Here is a 10819-nt window from a genome sequence, read left to right as displayed (position 1 = left end):
TGTAAAAAGATAATCAGGGCTTCCCTGGTGACGCAGTGGTTGAGAGTCTGCCTGCTGATGCAGGGGACATGGGTTCATGCCCCAGTATGGGAAGATCCCACATGCCACAGAGCAGCTGGGCCCGTGAGCCATGGCCACTGAGCCTGCACATCCAGAGCCTGTGCTCCATGGCGGGAGAGGCTGCAACAGTGAGAGGACAGAGAACCACAAAAAAAAAAAAAAGATAATCAACTTCATTAGTCATCAGGGAGATGCAAATTAAAACCACAATGAAAAACTACAACAAACCCACCTGAAATACTAAAATGCAAATGATTCGTGACACTAGGTGCTGGTGACAGTGCTGAGAGACAAATAATCTCCTTCACTCATGTACAAAGTATAAATTAGCACATTCCTTTGGTTAAATAATTCCACATCTACAGTATTGTGTATAGAATGTACAGCATTGTGTATATTTGTGTACCAAAAGATATATACAAGAATGTTTAGGGCTGCTGGGTCTGACATGGCCCAGTTTGTGGAGGCTCCACTTCTTTCTTTCTTTCTTTCTTTCTTTATTGTGGGTGCCTTTGAGTGTGTGGGCCCTCCACTACTTGGTGGGGAGGGGGGAGGGGGAGGGCATGGGGGAAGGAGGATTTGGAACCGGGGTCAAAACGCTGCATGACTCATAGATGAGGGAATGCCAAGCTGTTGCCACAGCCCTCGCACCTGAGAAAACCTTGTTCCCCAGGACGGAGCACCTGGTGCCAACAAGATGGCAGATGGGGAACTGAATGTGGACAGTCTTATCACCAGACTGCTAGAGGTGTAAGGATGTTGTCCAGGAATTTTGTGCAGATGACTGAAGCAGAAGTTCAGGGCTTATGTATCAAATCTCGGGAGAACTTTCTCAGCCAGCCTATTATTTTGGAATTGGAAGGGCCACTGAAAATTTGTGGAGGTATTCATAGACAGTATACAGATTTGCTGTGAATATTTGAATACAGATGCTTTACCCCAGAAGCCAACTATCTTTTCTTAGGAGATTATGTAGACAGAGGAAAGAAGTCTTTGGAAACCATTTGTTTGCTATTGGCTTATAAAATCAAATATCAAGGGAATTTCTTTCTCGTAAGAGGAAACCACGACTGTGCTAGAGTCAATTTCATTTATAGATTCTATGAGTAATGCAAAAGAAGGTTTAATATTAAATTGTGGAAGACCTTAACTGATTGCTTCAACTGTCTGCCTACAGCTGCCATTGTGGGTGAGAAAATTTTCTGTTGTCTTGGAGGACTGTTACCAGACCTGCGATCTATGGAGAAGATTAGGAGAATTATGAGACCCACTGAAGTCCCACAGGTTTGCTCTGTGATTTGTTGTGGTCTGACCAGACAAGGAAGTACAAGTTTGGGAAGAAAATGGTCGTGGTGTTTCCTTCACTTTAGAGCTATTGTCATTGGTAAATTTCTGAATCATCATGATTCAGACTTCATTTGTCAAGCTCGTCAGGTGGTGGAAGATGGATATGAAATCCTTGCTAAGTGATAATTGGTAACCATATTTTCAGCCCCAAATTACTTTGGCAAGTTTGATGATGCTGGTGGAATGATAAGTGTGGATGAAAATTTGATGTGTTCATTTTAGATATTGAAGTCATCTGAAAAGAAAGCTAAGAACCAATATGGCAGACTGAGTTCAGGACATCCTGTCACTCCACCTTGAACAGCTAATCCATTGAATAAAAGGTGAAGAAAGGAACTCTGTAAAGAAACCATCAGATTTGTTAAGGACATACTTCATAATATATAAGTGAGCACTGTAAAACCATCAAGCCATTTGACACCCTTTATGATCATCCACCAGGGGGCAGAAAACAGAAGCAAAAGGAACTACAACCCTGCAGCCTGCAGAAAGGAGACCACAAGCACAGTAAGTTAGACAAAATGAGATGACAGAGAAATATGTTGCAGATGAAGGAGCATGCTAAAAATCCACAAGACCAAATAAATGAAGAGTAAATAGGCAATCTACCTGAAAAAGAATTTACAGTAATGATACTAAAGATGACCTAAGATCTCAGAAATAGAATGGAGGCACAGATTGAGAAGATACATGAAATGTTTAACAAGGGCCTAGAAGAAATAAAGAACAAACAATTAGTGATGAACAACACAATAACTGAAGTGATAAATACACTAGAAGGAACAAATAGCAGAATAACTGAGGCAGAAGAACGGATAAGTGAGATGGAAGATAGAATGGTGGATATAGCTACCATGGAGCAGAACAAAGAAAAAGAGAATGAAAGACACGAGGACAGTCTCAGAGACTTCTGGGACAACATTAAACACAAAATCATTTGAATTATAAGGGTCTGAGGAGAAGAGAAAGAGAAAGAGTCTGAGAAAATATTTGAATAGATTATAGTTGAAAACTTCCCTAACATGGGGAAATCATCACCCAATTCCAGGAAGTACAGAGAATACCATACAGGATAAACCCAAGGAGATACACTCTGAGACACATATTAATAAAGCTAACAAAAATTAAATACAAAGAAAATGTATTAAAAGCAGCAAGGGAAAAGCAACAAATGATATACAGTGAAATACCCAGAAGCTTATCAGCTGATTTTTTAGCAGAAACTCTGCAAGACAGAAAGGAGTGGCAGGATATATTTAAAGTCATGAAAGGTAAAAATACTAAAACCAAGAATACTCTATCCAGCAAGGATCTCATTCAGATTCAATGGAGAAATCAAAAGCTAAACAGACAAGCAAAACCTAAGAGAATTCAGCACCACCAAACCAACATTCAACAAATACTAAAGGAACTTCTCTAGGCGGGAAACACAAGAGAAGAAAAACACCTACAAAAACAAACTCAAAACAATTAAGAAAATGGTAATAGGAACATAAATATCAATAATTACCTTAAATGTAAATGGATTAAATGCTCCAACCAAATGACACAGACTGGCTGAATGGATACAAAACAAGACCTGTATATATGCTGTCTAAAAGACACCCACTTCAGACCTAGGGACACATACAGACTGAAAGTGAGGGGATGGAAAAAGATATTCCATGCAAATGGAAATCAAAAGAAAGCTGGAGTAGCAATACTCATATCAGAAAAAATCGACTTTAAAATAAAGACTATTAAAAGATACAAGAAAGGACACAACAAAATGATCAAGGAATCAATACAAGAAGAAGATATAAAAATTGTAAATATTTATGCACCAAAAATACATAAGGCAAATGCTAACAGCCATAAAAGGGAAAATCAACAGTAACACAGTAATATTGGGGGACTTTAACTCTCCACTTAATACCAATGGATAGATCATACAGACAGAAAATTAATAAAGAAACATAGGCCTTAAATTATACACAAGACAAGATAGAATTAACTGATATTTATAGGACATTCCATCCAAAAGCAGCAGAATACACTTTCTTCTCAACTACACATGGAAAATACTCCAGGACAGATCACATCTTGGGTCACAAATCAAGCCTCGGTAAATTTAATGAAACTTAAATCATAGCAAGCATCTTTCTGACCACAACACTATGAGATTAGAAATCAATTACAGGAACAAAAATGTAAAAAGCACAAACACATGGAGGCTAAACAGTATGCTGCTAAATAACCAAGATATCACTGACCAAATCAAAAAGGAAATCAAAAAATACCTGGTAACAAATGACAATGAAAACACCATGAGCAAAAACCTATGGGATGCAACAAAAGCAGGTCTAAGAAGGTAGTTCATAACAATATGACACTGCTTCAAGAAACAAGAAAAATCTCAAATAAACAACCTAACCATACACCTACAGCAAATGGAGAAAGAACAACAACAAAATAACCTAGTAAAGGAAAGAAAACATAAAGATCAGAGCAGAAATAAATGAAATTGAAATTAAGAAAACAATAGAAAAGATCAATGAAACTAAAAGCTGTCTATTTGAGAAGATAAACAAATTCATCAACCTTCAGCCAGACTCATCAAGAAAAAAAGAGAACTCAAGTCAACAAAATTAGAAATTAAAACGAAGTTACAACTGACATTGAAGAAATACAAAGGATCATAAGAGACTAATACAAGCAACTTATGTCAATAAAATGGCCAACCTGGAAGAAATGGACAAATTCTTTGAAAAGTATATCCTTCCAATACTGAACCAGGAAGAAATAGAAAATATGAACAGACCAATCACAAGCACTGAAATTGAAACTGTGATTAAAAATCTTCCAACAAACAAAAGCCCAGGACCAGATAGCTTCACAGGAGAACTCTGTTGAACATTTAGGGAAGGGCTGACACCTAAACTTCCCAAACTCTTCCAAAAAATTGCAGAAGAAGGAACACTCCCAAGCTCATTCTATGAGGCCACCATCACCCTGATTCCAAAACCAGACAGAGATATCACAAAAAAAGAAAGTTCAAAGCCAATATCACTGATGAATATAGATACAAAAATCCTGGACAAAATACTAGCAAACAGAACCCAACAACACATTAAAAGGATCATACATCATGATCAAGTGGGATTTATCCCAGGGATTCAAGGATTCTTCAATATACGCAAATCAATCAATATGATACACCATATTAACAAATTAAAGAATAAAAACCATATGATCATCTCAATAGATGCAAAAAAAGCTTTTGACAAAATTCAACACCGATTTCTGACAAAAACCCTCTAGAAAGTGGGCACATAGGGAACATATCTCAACATAATAAAGCCCATATATGACAAACACACAGCAAACGCCATTCTCAATGGTGAAAAATGAAAAGCATTTCCTCTAAGATCAAGAAAAAGACAAGGCTGTCCACTCTCACCACTATTATTCAACATGGCTTTGGAAGTCCTAGCCACAGCAATCAGAAAAGAAAATTAAATAAAAGGAATCCAAATTGAAAAAGAAGAAATAAAGCTGTCATTGTTTGCAGATGACATGATACTCTACATAAAAAATCCTAAAGATGCCACCAGAAAACTACTAGACCTAATAATTGAATGCAGTAAAGTTGCAGGACACAAAATTAATACACAAAAATCTCTTGCATTCCTATACAATAATGATGAAAAATCAGAGAGAGAAATTAAGGAAACAATCCCATTTACCATTGCAAGAAAAAGAGTAAAATACCTGGGAATAAACCTACCTAAGGTGGCAAAAGACCTATATGCAGAAAACTATAAGATACTAAGGAAAGAAATTAAAGATGACACAAACAGAGATATATCATGTCCTTGGATTGGAAGAATCAATATTGTGAAAATGACTATACTACCCAAAGCAATCTACAGATTCATTACAATCCCTGTCAAATTACCAATGGCAGTTTTCACAGAAGCAGAAAAAAAATTTACAATTTGTATGGAAACACAAAAGACCCTGAAGAGCCAAAGCAATCTTGAGAAAGAAAAATGGAGCTGGAGGAATCAGGCTTCCTGACTTCAGACTATAACACAAAGCTACAGTAATAAAGACAGTATGACACAAGCACAAAAACAGAAATATAGATCAATGGAACAGGGTAGAAAGCCCAGAGATAACCCACACACCTATGGTCACCTAATCTATGACAAAGAAGGCAAGAATATACAGTGGAGAAAAGACAGTCTCTTCAATAAGCGATTCTGGAAAAACTGGAGAGCTACAGGTAAAAGAATGAAATTAGAACACTCCCTAACATCATACACAAAAAAAAACTCAAAATGGATTTAAGACCCAAATGTAAGGCCAGACACTATAAAACTCTTAGAGGACAACATAGGTAGATCATTCTTTAACATAAATCCATCAAGATCTTTTTTGACCCACCTCCTAGAGTAGAAAAATAAAAACAAGAATAAACAAATGGAACCTAATTACATTTCAAACCTTTTGCACACCCAAGGAAACCATAAACAAGGTAAAAAAGCACCCCTCAGAATAGGAGAAAATATTTGCAAATGAAGCAACTGACAAGGAATTAATCTCCAAAGTATACAAACAGCTCATGCAGCTCAATATTAAAAAAACAAACAACCTAATGAAAAAATGGGCAGAAGACCTAAATAGACATTTCCTCAAAGAAGACATACAGATGGCCAACAAACACATGAAAGGATGCTCAACATCACTAATCATTAGAGAAATGTAAATCAAAACTACAATGAGGTATCACCTCACACCAGTCAGAATGGCCATCATCAAAAAATCTACAAACAATAAATGCTGGAGAGGGTGTGGAGAAAAGGGAACCCTCTGCCACTGTAGGTGGGAATGTATATTGATACAGTCACTATGGAGAACCGTATGGGGGGGTCCTTAAAAAACTGAAAATAAACTGCCATATGACCCAGCAATCCCACTCCTAGGCATATACCCAAAGAAAATCATACTTAGAAAAGATATATGCACCCCAGTGTTCACTGCAGCACTATTTACAATAGCCAGGACTTGGAGGCAGCCTAAATGTCCATCAACAGAGGAATCAATAATGATATGGTACATATATAGAATCGAATATTAGTCATAAAAGGGAAAGAAATTGTGTCTTTTGCAGAGATGTGGATGCACCTAGAGACTGTCATACAGAGTGAAGTCAGAAAGAGAAAAAGAAATATCGTATATTAACACATATATGTGCAATCTGGAAAATGTTATAGATGATCTTATTTGCATAGCAGAAATACAGACACAGACATAGTGAACAAACGTATGGATACCAAGGTGGAAAGGGGGGGTGGGATGAATTTGGAGATTAGGTTTGACATATATACACTACTGTGTATAAAATAAACTAATGAGAACCTACCATATAGCACACGGAACTCTACTCAGTGCTCCATGTGGACCTAAGTGGGAAGGAAATCTAGAAAAGAGGGGATATATGTATAAGTATAGCTGATTCACTTTGCTGTACAGCAGAAACTGACACAGCAATGTAAAACAACTATACTCCCTTCTGCCCCTCCTTGTTACTAATCTCCCACTTTGTCAAAGAAAACCACTTTCCTGATTTCTAGCCTCATTTTATTTTTTTTATGGATTGTGAATTTTACGTACATAGAAGCATGCAGTATGTACTGTTTTATGTTTGCCTTCTTTTGCTTAATATTATGTTTGTGAGATTCATCCACACTTTTGAATATAGCTTTAGTTTTTTGTTTTCATTTCTATAGAGTATTTCTTTTTATAACAGTAATGCAATGTATTAATTTATTTGAATGGCTTTGAGTATTTTACTACTATGAAAAATGTCTTTATGAATATTCTTTTTTTTCCTTTGGAATATAGTTGCTTTACAATTTATTTAATGAAATAAATTTTGTTAAACACATTAGTCAAACAGGGGATGAATGCAAATGTACACTTATCTGATTATTTCCTAAAATTCCTACATCTTTTTAATTTTTATTTTCTTCCAGTTTTGCTAATATAATTGACATACAGCTTTGTGTAGGTTCAAGTTCTACAGAATAAAGATTTGAAAATTTTTATTTCATGATGTGGGTAGTTGTCTTGTGAGAGTATTTACTTGGTGAAAATACATTAAACTAAGCAATCATGATTTATGCACTTTTTCTGAAAGCATGTTGTACTTAGATAAAATAATCATTTTCACATATATAATACATGGAGTCAGGATAGCAGTTTTCTTGTTGGAAGGGAGAACAAATGGTGCTTCTGGGATGCTTAGCAGTGTTCTGTTTCCTTATTTAGGTGCTTGTTACATAGTTATGTTCAGTTTATGGAAATTTATTGTGTTTTAAGCATTAAAAATAATTACAATTACATTATATCATACAGAACACATTCTCTACCTACAGTAGCTATCAGTTAAAAAGCAGCCATTACTTTCCTTAGGATACTAAAAAATATCCATTACTAAATAATTCAGGTTTAAGAAAATATCATAATGGAAATTATAAAATACATACAACTAAATAGTCCCTCAGAATTCATAAAGATAACCATCCCTCACATGTGTTTCTTAAAAATTTACAGTACCTTTGTGGTTATAAAAGTCTCTAGTGTAGAATTTAAAGTTGTCTCAGATGGGTAGTGTCCCCATCAGAATAAAATGCAAAGCTTTCAGGAATAACACATTTTTACTCAAGGTCACACAGAATTTCCAAAAATGAAATTCCAAAGAAAATATGTAACATATTTCAAAACAAACAAATAAATGAGGTACCATAAGTGAGAGCCAGCTGAAAAAAAAGGATAACAGACACAACAATAATGATTTTAGATTTAGTATTGACTAGGTCAGAATATAAAAAGTATGATTAAAATATTAAATAGATAAAAGGAACACTTGCAAATACGACTGAGGAATGACCAAACTAAGTTGAAAAGGAACAAAACACAATATCTAGAAATAAAAAATATAAACACTGAAATTTAACCAGTGGATTAAACAACATTTTAGGCACATCTAAAGGAGAATTAGTGAACTGAAAAATACTTCCTAAGAAATTATCTCAAATAAAATCCACAGATACAAAAGTGGAAAATATAAAAGAGAAGTGAAAAGACATGGAGGATAGAGTGAGACAGTCTAACATATATCTAATCCAAATTCTAGAAGGAGATTAAAGTGAGAATGGGAAAAGTGAAATATTCAATATATAAAAACATAATGGCTGAGAATTTTTCATAACTGTTGAAGAATAAAATTCCTTAGATCAATGAAGCCCCAGAAACCTTAACAAAAGTATATAAAAATTATAAACAACTTTATGCCTAAATATTTTAAAAACCTAGTGGCAGAAAAATAAAATTTTCTAAAACTGACTTATGAGGAAACATAAAGCCTAATTAGTCTTACAGAAATGACAAAGTGAATCAGGGATTTAAAATCTGTCTGTTAGAAAAGCAGTACATCCAGATGGATTTGCAGGTGGTATATTTGTTAATTGAAATATTATATTCAGTAAAAATGAATGAACTAGATTTACATTCAACAATATAGATGAATTTTACAAACACTGTTTTGAATAAGTGAAGCAAGTTGGGAAAATATGTATGATATCATTCCATTTACATGAAGTACAAAAGCAGGCAAAACTAAATAACATGTTGTTCAAGGAAATCTGCATAGAGGCTATAACTGTACAGGAAAGCAAGAGAGAAATATTCATACAAAATTAAGAGTGCTGGGCGGATGGGAAGATGGCGGAAGAGTAAGATGTGGAGATCAACTTCCTCCCCACAGATACACCAGAAATACATCTACACGTGGAGCAACTCCTACAGAACACCTACTGAACACTGGTAGAAGACCTCAGACCTCCCAAAAGGCAAGAAACTCCCCACGTACCTGGGTAGGGCAAAAGAAAAAAAGAAAAAACAGAGACAAAAGAATAGGGACGGGACCTGCACAAGTGGGAGGGAGCTGTGAAGGAGGAAAGGTTTCCACACACTAGGAAGCTCCTTCACGGGCGGAGAGTACGGGAGATGGAGGAGGGAGCTTTGGAGCCACGGAGGAGAGCACAGCAACAGGGGTGTGGAGGGCAAAGCGGGGAGATTCCCGCTCAGAGGATCGGTGCCAACCGGCACTCACCAGCCTGAGAGGCTTGTCTGCTCACCCGCCGGGGTGGGCGGGGCTGCGAGCTGAGGCTTGGGCTTCAGTCAGAGCCCATGGAGAGGACTGGGGTTGGCTGCGTTAACACAGCCTGAAGGGGTTAGTGCACCATGGCTAGCCGGGAGGGAGTCCGGGAAAAGGTTTGGAGCTGCTGAAGAGGCAAGAGACTTTTCTTCCCTCTTTGTTTCCTGGTGCGCGAGGAGAGGGTTTTAAGAGCGCTGCTTAAAGGAACTCCAGAGATGGGCACGAGCCGTGGCTAAAAGCATGGACCCCAGAGACGGGCACGAGCTGTGGCTAAAAGCGTGGACCCCAAAGACGGGCGCAGGCCACGGCTAAAAGCGCGGACCCCAGAGACGGGCGCAAGCTGCAGCTAAAAGCGTGGACTCCAGAGACGGGTGCAAACCGCGGCTAAAAATGCGGACCCCAGAGACGGGTGTGTGCTGTGGCTAAAAGCACAGACCCCAGAGACGGGCAGGAGATGCTAAGGCTGCTGCTGCCACCACCAAGGGGCCTGTGTGCAAGCACAGGTCACTATCCACACCCCTCTTCCAGGGAGCCTGTGCAGCCAGCCACTGCCAGGTTCCCGGGATCCAGGGACAACTTCTCCGGGAGAACGCACGGCGTGCCTCAGGCTGGTGCAACGTCACGCTGGCCTCTGCCGCTGCAGGCTCGCCCCACACTCCGTGCCCCTCCCTCCCCCCTGCCTGAGTGAGCCAGATCCCCCGAATCAGCGGCTCCTTTAACCCCGTCCTGTCTGAGCAAAACACAGACACCCTCCACCGACCTATACGGAAAGGCGGGGCCAAATCCAAAGCTGAGCCCATGGGATCTGTGAGAACAAAGAAGAGAAAGGGAAATCTCTCCCAGCAGCCTCAGAAGCAGTGGATTAAAGCTCCACAATCAACTTGATGTACCCTGCATCTGTGGAATACATGAATAGACAATGAATCATCCCAATTTGAGGAGTGGACTTTGAGAGCAAGATCTATGATTTTTTCCCCTTTTCCTCTTTTTGTGAGTGTGTATGTGTATGCTTCTGTGTGAGATTTTGTCTGTATAGCATTGCTTCCACCATTTGTCCTAGGGTTCTATCCACCCATTTTTTAAAAAAAATTTTTTCCTTAATAATTAATTTTAATTTTAATAACTTTATTTTACTTTACCTTCTTTCTTTCTTTCCTTCCTTCCTTCCTTCCTTCCTTCCTTCCTTCCTCCTTCCTTCCTTCCTTC

General features: G+C 37.9%; 1 pseudogene; it reads left to right on the top strand.

Annotated features, from left to right (window-relative positions):
• Positions 1–757: 757 nt before the first annotated feature.
• Positions 758–1707, top strand: LOC114906348 (annotated as a pseudogene).
• The last annotated feature ends 9112 nt before the right edge of the window (positions 1708–10819 follow it).

The sequence above is a fragment of the Monodon monoceros genome, unplaced genomic scaffold (assembly GCF_005190385.1).
Source record: "Monodon monoceros isolate NGI ecotype Baffin Bay Population unplaced genomic scaffold, NGI_Narwhal_1 Super_Scaffold_22, whole genome shotgun sequence".
Classification (NCBI taxonomy): Eukaryota; Metazoa; Chordata; class Mammalia; order Artiodactyla; family Monodontidae; genus Monodon; species Monodon monoceros.
Note: the sequence above shows the minus strand (reverse complement) of the source record. Positions and strands in the feature narration are given on the sequence as shown.